This window comes from Propithecus coquereli, unplaced genomic scaffold (genome assembly GCF_000956105.1).
Source record: "Propithecus coquereli isolate 6110/MARCELLA unplaced genomic scaffold, Pcoq_1.0 Scaffold48, whole genome shotgun sequence".
Classification (NCBI taxonomy): domain Eukaryota; kingdom Metazoa; phylum Chordata; class Mammalia; order Primates; family Indriidae; genus Propithecus; species Propithecus coquereli.
This window is the reverse complement of record NW_012150618.1, coordinates 4,941,247-4,950,632: the sequence shown is the minus strand read 5'-3', so window position 1 is coordinate 4,950,632 and position 9,386 is coordinate 4,941,247. Positions and strand designations below refer to the sequence as shown.

General features: G+C 38.1%; 1 protein-coding gene across 1 annotated transcript in view; it reads right to left on the bottom strand.

The window, feature by feature from the left end:
- SHPRH (SNF2 histone linker PHD RING helicase, E3 ubiquitin protein ligase) overlaps positions 1–8,515 on the bottom strand; it is a 175,929-nt gene extending 167,414 nt beyond the window's left edge. The window contains exon 1 of the mRNA XM_012655519.1: positions 8,153–8,515. The gene's annotated coding sequence lies outside the window, so the exon portion shown is untranslated. The remainder of the gene's footprint in view (positions 1–8,152) is intronic.
- Between the last annotated feature and the right edge of the window lie 871 nt (positions 8,516–9,386).

Sequence of the window (9,386 nt, the reverse complement as noted above, 5' to 3'; positions counted from 1 at the left end):
GGAGGCTGAGGCAGGAGGATTGCTTGAGCCCAGGAGTTTGCGGTTGCTATGAGCGAGGCTAATGCCACGGCACTCACTCTAGCCAGGGCAACAGAGTGAGACTCTGTCTCAAAAAAAAAACAAAAAAAAAACAGATGAAACAATTCAAATACAACTTTATAATACACACAATCAGTATCACATCTGCAGAGAGATAATATATTGTTTTCATGAAACAGAAGCAGAAAGTATTAACACAAAAAAGATGGCTATAAAAAAATTGTTGAGCAATTTTAGAAAAGCAAACTATATTACTTAAATTTGACAGGAAAAAAAAATTGGCCAATGATTCAATAGCAGAATGGGTACAGCTACAAAGCAACTGTTACAGTAATCCCTGAAAGAAGTGAAACAAATGAGTACATTCTCCTACAACCACCAGCTTGGGTAACCAATTATTCCTGGTTTGCCTAGGACTCTCACTGAAAGTGATCACTGCATCCTGGCTAACCAGAATAGTTGGCTGCCTTTGCCCCAGCTTATCCCTAGGAAAGAGTTTCCAGGAAGAGCAGAGGAAGGGAGAACCTCAAACAGAACCCAGTGGTCTCGTTTGAGTTAAAGAGACAGAATTTAGAATTTGTGGGGCAAAATACCAGAGAAAAGAAAGCTGCACACAGAGAGGGCTCTGGAGATACGTGGAAGAGTTCCTCAAGTCTCTGAGTGGCTAATGATTTGTGTTTCTGTATGAAAAAAATGTTCAAAAATTGAGAAAAAACAACCAGAAATAGGTAAAACAATCCCAGGAGCTCACACATGGCCAGGAAAAGTTTGTGAAAAGATCCCCTAATACTGAAGGGAATGTGCAGAGTTCTCAAAAGTGAAAGCTGCCTTACTAATGTGCCCAAATTAGTCTTAGACTAACAGTTAAAGATTTAGACTAAAAACTAATTTGTTCTGGACCCATCCTAACCTTAAAAACAAGCACTGGAGGGATCAAATTAATGCCAAGTAACTTAACTAACCCTAAGAACAAGCCTAAAGGAATGAAATAAAAATCTAACACAAATGTCTGGTATCAAATAAAAATTACCAGGCATACACAGAAAAATAAAAGCCATGACAAGAAGGAAAAAATAAAAAGACCCAGAAATGACATGGATGATATAATCAGCAGACACAAACATTCAAACAGCTATTGTAAATATTCTCAACATGTTCAAGAAGGTAGAGGAAAGCACGAGGATAACGAAGAAAAAAGATATAATACAAAAGACACGCAGGGAATTTATGTAGATTGAAAAACAATATCTGAAATAAAAAATACATTGTATGAGATTAACAGCGGATTAGACATGGTGGGGAGAAAAAAAGCAGAGTGAGCTTAAACCCAGTAACAATAGAAACTATAAAAAATGAAGTAGGGGGATAAATAAAGACTGAAAAAACAATAAACAAAGAATCAGAGACCTATTGGGCAATGTCATGCAATTTAACATGCATGAAATTGGAATCTCAGCAGGAAAGCGGAGAAAGAATAAGAACAAATATTTGAAAAAAACATGCATGACAGATTTCCAAATTTAATAAAAACTATCAACCCAGAAAATAAAGAAGCTAAATGAAACCCAATCAGGGCAAACATAAGGACAATCACCACAAGGTATGCCACTGCTGAAAAGCAAGAACTTCTCTCCAGATTAGCCCAATCTTTCTGGCTTAGACACTTCTTCCAACCTAAAATTCTAAACTCTGCAAAATAGCTTTCAAAAATGAAGAGGAAAAAAAGACAAACAAAAGCCAAGAGGATTTATCACCTGTAGACCTATAAGAAATGTTACAAGAAATTCTCAGGCAGAAGAAATATGATATTAGATGGAAATCTGGATCTACACAAGGGAGTAAAAAGCATAAATAAAAAATGTGTGTAAATATAATTTTTTCCTTAATTTTAAATTTCTTTAAAAGATACTTGGCTATTTTAAAAACATTTTTAAACTTTTTAACTGAAAATTTTCAAACATACATAAAAATAGAGAAAATAGTATAGTAGTATAATCATAGCACTGTATTATGTACTAAGTTCATGGACTGGAAGACTCAAAATATCCAGATGTCAATTCTCTGATACTGACGTATAGAATCAAAGTAATCCTATCCAAAATTTCAACAGGCTTCCTTTGTAGAAATTGACAAGCTGATTCTAAAATTTATATTGAAATATAGGATATATAGAGTCAAAATAATTTTAAAAAGAATAAAGTTGAATGACTTAGACTGATTCCAAGACGTATGTCAAAAGTAACCGAAAGAGTGTGGTAACGGTATAAAGAGAGACATACAGATCAATGGAACAAAATAAAGGGTCCTGTAAGAGACCCACATATACATGGTCAACTGATTTTTGAAAGAAGTTCAAGGCAGTCAATGGGGAAAGTATATCCCTTCAATAAATGGACATCCATATGCAAAAAAAAAAAATGAGCCTTTGAGTTTTACCTTACAACATACATAAAGAATTAACTTATAATAGATAATAAACTAAAATATAAAAGCTAAAACTATAAGACTTCTAGAAAAAAACAGAAGAGAAAATCTAAATGACATTGGATTAGGCAAAAACAAAAGGGCACAAATAATTTTAAATAGGACACAAAAAACAGTGACTATGTAAGAAAATGATAATCAAGGTTCATTAAAATTAAATACTTTGATTTTTCAAAAGATACTGTTGTGGAAATAAGGAAGCCATGGATGGGAGATAATATTAACAAAGCAAATAAATGATGAAGCATTTGTTTATAGAGTATATAAAGGACAAAGGACTCTTGCAAATCAACAGTAAGACGAAGAACCCTATGTAAAAAATAGGCAAAAATTACATTTCGCCAAAGAAAAAATAAGCACGTGAAAATATCTTCACCATCATCAGTCATTAAGCTAATGCAAATTCAACCCCAAAACACAATAAGATGCCACTATATACGCACTAGAATGGTTAAAATTTAAAAGACTGGGGTGTGGAGCAACCAGAACTGAGCTTCAAACATTCCAACATAGCATATTCACTTTGAAAAAGTTTATCTAATAAAATTAAATACGCACTTACTATGCAGCCTAGTAATCTCACTCCTAGGTATTTACCCAAGAAATAAAAACATAAATCCACAAAAAGATAAACTTGAATATTAATAGCAAGTTTATTAATAAAAGCCAAAAACTGGGGGAAAAAACCCAAATGTCCATGAACTGGTGAATGGATTAAACAAATTGTGGCAAATTCATACAATGGAATACTATTCTGTAATAAACAAAACTGATATATACAGTAACACAAATGAATTTTTAAAGCATTATGCTAAGTGAAGGAAGCTAGATGTGAAAGACTACATACTGCATGATTTCATGTAAATGAAGTTCTAGAAAAGTCAAAGGAGCAGCAGAAAAAGCCTTGGGCTAACAGAAATGTTCTGCACATGATTGTACACTATACATTTGTCAAACTCATCAAATTGTACACCTAAAACTGTTGCATTTCATTATATATAAATTATACCTTAATAAAGCTGATTTATAAAGCAAAACCAAAAAGTAGAAATAGGAGGATTTAAATTTTTTAGGAAAACATTAAGAACAGCTTTATTCTTATAAACTTGAAAAATCTAGATAAAATGAGCAATTTCCTCACAAAATATAAATGAACAAAACTGGCCCAAGAAATAGAAAATCTGAATAGACCAATAACCATAAACTAAACTGTAGTAACATTATCTCTACCTAAGATCTATCTCCCCTCCTTGATGACAGAACCTGTTTTTTATTTAGGAATGTGGTGGCCCTGTGACTCAAAGGTGGGTGGTTTCCTTGGCAGCCCCAAGGAAGTACAAATCCAACAAGGTAGCTGCTAGTTGCATGTGGCTATTTAACTTTAAATACAGTCATACATTGCATAACATTTTGGTCAACAACAAACCACAAATATGATGGTGGTCCCACAACATTATAAAAGAGCAGAAAAATTTCTATGTACTAGTAATGTTGTAGTCATCATAATGTCATAGCACAATTACTCGATTTTTTTTATAAATTTAGTGTAGCCTAAGTATACAGTGTTTATGAAGTCTGCAGTAGTGTACAGTAATGTCCTAGGGCTTCACATTCACTCACCACTCACTCACCCAGAGCAACTTCCAGGCCTGCTAGTTTCATTCATGTTAAGTGCCATATACAGGTGTACCATTTTTTATCTTTTATACCATATTTTTACTGTACCTTTTTTATGTGTAGATATGTATAAATACACAAATATTTATCACTGTGTTACAACTGCTTACAGTATTCAGTACAGTGGCATGCTGTACAGGTTTGGAGCCTAGTAGCAATAGGTTATATGGCCTAGGTGACAGTAGGCTGTACCATCTAGTTTTATGTAACTACACTCTATGATGTTCACACAGCAACAAAATTGCCTAATGATGCATTTCTCAGAATGTATCCCCATCATTAGGTGATGCATGACCGTAAATAAAATTAACTATTATTGTAAACTCAGCTCCTCAGTCTCACTAGCCCTACTTCAAGTACTCAACAGCCATATGTGACTAGTGGCTACTGTATTAGACAGTGCAAATGTAGAACATTCACATAACTGCAAAAAGTCTATCAATCAAACAGTGCTGGTCAATCATGAGAATTCCATTTCCTTAGCTAGTGCTTGGTTTGTAAATGTACAGTTGATGGATTAAAATAAATCTCTGACTATGGTTAACAACTTTTTAAGCATTTTACACTTTCTCTTATCTTGGAACAATAATATAGAAAGCCCTTAATTTCCTGAGTGTTTATCTTTGTCTAGTTCTCAGGGTACAGGCTGGAGTACTGGAATTGGGCCACTCTGCTGGAACATTAAGAAGATAGGATATACCAGCTTATCAGGTAACTACTGCCACAAACATGCTGTATAACACAGCGTAATGCCTTGAGACAGCATCATTTATTCTCACAGATCTGCAGGGTAGCTGAGGGCAGCTGATCCAGGCTAGGTTTCTGGAAGAGTAGTTTGGCTCTGCTTAATGTAGTTCTTATCCTTCTCCTGAACCAGCAAAGTAACCCAGGAATTTTCTCACGGCAATGATTGAGATGTAAGAGCACTAATCCAATCACACAAGTACTTTTCCAAGTGCTTGGTATATCAAACCACTAAGATTCAAGTCACATTCAGGGACCCAAAGTCAAGAGGTGGGGAAATATACCACACTTCTTCACTGGGTGGAACTGTAGAACGACACATGGCAAAGAACATGAATATGGGGGGTGAGGGTGGGAAGGGGATTGGGCTGGTTATACAATGTATCACACCACCCAAAATATTAGTAACATGGTAAATATGGAATCAGTAATTCTGAAAGCCCCAAAAGCAATTGGCTATAGTCTCACATCTGCAAGCAATATAGCTTAAAGGTGAGAATGTGAGCTTTGAAATCTTAAGATTCTAATTCTAGCTTTGGCATTTACTCATTGTATGCCACTGGAATAGTTATCTAACCTTTCCATGTCAGTTTTCTTATCTCTAAAATGTGGATAATGTGGTTAGAAATAATTTAAGTATAATAGCACAGCACCAGAAATTTAGCATCAACTCGATAAGTGGTAGTTGTTATTATCATGCTGAGAATACCCTAAACTACATTTTACAATAACCAAACATTAATGGGGCAGAATGGGGGAATTATAGATCAGTGCTTCTCAAATTTGACTGCACATTAGAATTACCTGGGGAACTTTAAAAAATTCCAATCCCCAGCCAATTAAATCAGAATGCCTAGGCGTAGGGCCCAGGTACTACGCCTATTATAGACTCACTAAAAAATTCTAGTGTGCAGTCCAGTTTGAGAAACATTGTTGTGGATAAGCAGCAGCCTACTAAAGTTCATTTCTTGCCTTTCCAAGTATAGAGTAGTTGGAAAATGGTGGTCTAGCTTAGTCTGGAACCATGACCAGTCCTAGCCAATGCAATGTGAGAAGTAAAATGTGCCATATTTTTTACAACAATCTTGTAACAGAGATATTATTGAACCTGAACACATTCCTTCAACTATTCTGTTCTCTGGTAAAACCTACCCAGTATCTTTTAAATTATATAAACTATCATAATTTGCATTCCTTCAGATGTTTGTTTTCAACTTGATTCTTCTAACATTACAGCCTTCAAGTCTTTATCAATGATAATGATAAGCTGGAGAAAAGTTAATACCAGAATTTCTAACGAGGCTCTCCCTTTGTCCAGTTCTCAACTGAGCAAACATTCATGATCAAAAAAAAAAAAAATGTTGGTTTTGTTTGATTCTGTATTCTCTACTTAGGGATAACTTTTCAACCCAAAGAAGATATTATTTGGTCAAAGATGTTTATAACCAAAATGCTACTTGGCAGCTAGTAAGTCAAGTACTGGTGAAATTCTTTATCTACTTGGTTTTCCTCATACCTCATTGATACCATTGACGGTTCTAATTCTTCCTCCTAATCCTTAAATAGCAATGTTTGGGTAAAATATGATGATGTGAAGTTTTCTATAGGGACCACACTTTTACTGTCCTGCATTTAAATGTAAAAAGCTTTTCACTTCAATTGCCCTTTCAAATTTTTCTGCCTGTCACTGACCCAATCTTCCCAAAAGGCCTTCCATGACCAGGGAATCTGAGTTAAGGGACTCACTCTCCTACTCCATTCCAACTGCTATAGTGTTCACTTTGAACTACTTGAAAGCTGGGCAGGAACAGCATCCTATTCAGTGTTGTACTCCCAATGACAGGTCAGTGCCAGGATGTAAATGATATACAAAATAAGGTGAAACAAAGATCTCTAACTCCCTAGATACCTTTCCTTGTTTTAAGGATCTAACAATAATTTACTCACATTTCTTTTTGGAGAAGTCTCTCTTACACACTCTAGAAGACTACAGGTAATTTGAAACTATTCTTTAGTACTTCTGGCCCAGAATGAGGCAGTCAAAACTGACTGAACTGTATCTTTAACAGAAAACGAAGATGGATTGCTAGAAAAATAAATATAAAATGTTAAGTTACTAGAAAATACAGCAAATGAATAATAACAAGTCTCAATTTTTTTCCCTCCAAATTATTATCTCTACGTTAAAAGATAATACAAATCCTGAATTACAAATCCATGAGAAACCGGAGTTAAGGCTATCAAGGACAACAAGGAATATACATCTGCCATAATGCTGTCCAAGACATTGCCTTATGCAAGTAAAATTTAGTCATTACTGAGTACTGGAATGCTCTTAATGGCCTAGCATTACCACAGTCTTTTCCTTTTCTGTAGTGATAATTCCAGCAAGGTGAGAGTATTTTCATCTACTGACCCCTAAAATATGTTAGTTACAAATGCCCTCATAAGCAGCTTTTTCACCAGCAGATTCTGTTTCCCCTTACTTTTTCTAATCTAAATTCTTAATGAAAGATTTGTTTTAATCCTATATATAAATCTAGTTCTTTTAGGCCAGGCAAAAGAGGATATACAAAAGCATCTTTCAACAGTAAACTGTTTTATTCTCGACTGCCAGCTATTGGTTAACCGGTCCTTCAAAGTTCTAGGAAGTGTAGATTATCCGGAATAGACAGAATTATTCCAATACTGCTCACTAGTGCTCGCTACCAGCACGCATAAACCAAATGGATCATTTCTATAATAGAAAGTTTCATTATTCCTGTTACTGCCCACTGGAATAATTAAAAACAGCAGTAATGACTTTAAAATTATTTTATTTTGTTCACTTACAGCCTCACTTTAAGTACAAGTAGGAAAACATAAAACCTAGGATCTCTACCTCGTGCTAATGTCAAGCGACCTGGAAAAGGGGTAGAAGCTTAATGCCCATTATTTAATAATACCGTATTATACCGTGATCACCAAACACCACCACATCTTCCTTCATAAACGTAGCAACTACAAGTCAAAACGTACAATGACGCTAGGATGGTTCTGAATGCGAATGTAATGAATCTGACTCCAAAGGTAACTGAGAACTTTCAGGCAGATTAACTTAGAAGCCTCTGCCTCCTCTTTTACCACACACAATCCTGCGCACAAAGAACTGGGAGGTCGCCCAGCTCGAGCCTCCAGGGGCACATCTGAGGCAAATGATGATACTCACTCAGTTATCCTCCCAAAGACCCAAAAGCGGTTCCGGGAGTCCGTGTCGTCAGCCCCGGATCGCTCCTAATAGGCCGGCAAACAAGCTACCGCGAGGCTGAGGAGCGCGACGACGGACCCTCGGATACTTGAGTGTGGACGCTCGAAAAATACATCGCAGGCCCCAATCCCCGGGGGAAAAGCACGGCCTCCTTTCCCACGGCCCCCACTTTCTCCCCGGAGAGCCGTGGCGGTCCAGAGGCCCGCACGTCTGGGACGGGAAAGGAGTGGGGGACATTCGCGCTGAGGCTCCCTCTCAGCCCCTGAGCTTCCCGTGCCCGGGGACAACCGGAGTCCTCTCTCGGCGGCCCCGGAGGCCAGAGACGTCTTTCCTCCCCGACCTCTGACCCCTGACCCTCCATCCCCCAAACGCCTACCTAGACTGGTTCTCACCGCCTCCTGAGTCTTCTGCACCAGGCCTGGGTCCCTCTAATGCCCCGGCAGATCCCGGGCACGCATTTGCCACCCACCGAACACCCGCCTGAGGTGGGCACGCGCACTTTATGCTGGGTCGTGTTAGGGTTCCCTTGGGGCCCACAAACCACAGCGCTTAGATGCAGAGCGCGCGCTGGAGCGTGGGGTCAGGTGAACGCGCACGTCGGAGCGCCTCGCCCCCTTTCTCCGGCACTGGCTTCATGCGTCTCTTCTGCGCAAGTCCACACAGCGGAGGGCCATCTAGGGCTACAGTTGGAGTCTCGCGATAGCTCTGCCTCACCTCACCGCATTAAAGAATGCAGGATTGGCTGGAACACCGAAGGAGGGGGTGGCGCTCCCCACGAAGCGAGGGCTGAGCATAAATGATTTGTGGCTTTAGTCAGAAGACAGAAAAGACTTCTCCAAAAGCATCTGTTTCACTGCTTCTAAAAAACAGCCACTAATTCGGTACGAGTGAAGCTTATTTCCTTAAGAAAAGTTTCAGAACTTTCAAGGGCAATGTGAATAACTTTAAGTTGAGAGGAAAACTACCTGTATTGTGCTGAAACTGGCCTTCCAATATCTTGGTCCTTTTCCCGCCTCTCACCTCTTTCCCACAGAGGTAAGATTACGCTTAATAACTCTGGAATAACTGTGGGAGGCCTCAGGGCCAGGAACCTGTAAAATAACACCCAGGAAGTATTGGGCACTCAGTGATAAGTTAGTGAGTACCTAACAAGTCAGCATTTCTGCTGTGGAGAAGCATCTCAGGCATGCGTGGT